This window comes from Phasianus colchicus, chromosome Z (assembly GCF_987193195.1).
Source record: "Phasianus colchicus chromosome Z, bPhaCol1.hap1.1, whole genome shotgun sequence".
NCBI lineage: Eukaryota > Metazoa > Chordata > Aves > Galliformes > Phasianidae > Phasianus > Phasianus colchicus.
In genome coordinates, this window is record NC_143476.1 from 14,629,654 (window position 1) to 14,630,740 (window position 1,087).

Sequence of the window (1,087 nt, forward strand, 5' to 3'; positions counted from 1 at the left end):
TATACGTAAGAACTTACAAACCTCATAGATAGTGTATCTAGACTTCCATTAAGTAAAAAATGCTGCAGATTTCGTGGCTCTAAGAGTAAACTGGGTTAGCAAATTCATGGGTCTGAAACTGTTCCTGTCGATTGTTGTTCCTGAATATGAGCCAGTGCCAATTTTTAGATGTTCTACTTCTCACTAACACAGCTTTATTAGGTTCCTTCAGAATCCCTTGCAATCTTCTCTGATCTTGCCAAATGAAATAATTTTCAACCATCTACAAAATTAATTGACTGACTCACTGTTCACATTTTTTTTTCTCAGTGATTGTACTCATACAAAACACATGGGGTTCTATCAGACGTTGGTCCTATCATGTTCCCTGAGATGTTTTAAAAGACTATTTTTATTTAAATTTTACAAGATTAACCTATATTGAAATAAAACTCTATGATCTGTGTTTCTCCAGTTCCCTACCTTTTCTTTTTTCCTTTCTTTTTTTTTAATAGCTGGAACAGTTGTTACCCTGCAGGTCTCCAGTGGAGCTGCTGATTTTAACCAGAGATTGAATATTTTGATAGCTGTTAAATCCCTTCTGTCTTCAGCATCTGCAGAGCTTTGGAGAGGTACCAGCTAGTCCTAGTGAGTTGTTGTTTGCCAGTTTGTGCCAGCCTCGTTTGCTGTACTTTTCATCTTCAGTCTCTGTTTGAGGCCCATCTTCATTACTTGAAATTACTGATCCTGGATTGGTGAATGAATACTTTTGTTGTGACATGGTGGGAAGGGATTATTCAAAGAATTCCTTAAGTTTATTTGCATTTTTGTTGTCTTTTAGTTCGTGGTCGTCTTGGGCTTGGAGATAACTAATTCACTTCTGACTTCCTGCTTCTGTAATACCTAGAAAGTTTCATTGGGTTTGTTGTATCCCGTGCAGTTCTTCTCCAAATTCCTGCTTTGCTCTTCTATCTTTTTTTCTGCACACTGTCACTAATGAATTTCCCTTTCCTGTTGACTTCCCTTTTCTTGGGTCAGATTTCTTTCTTCTCAGTGAGATTAAGTGCACGTCAGTAGATTTTTAACTTTTTTTACTTATCTAGCTAAC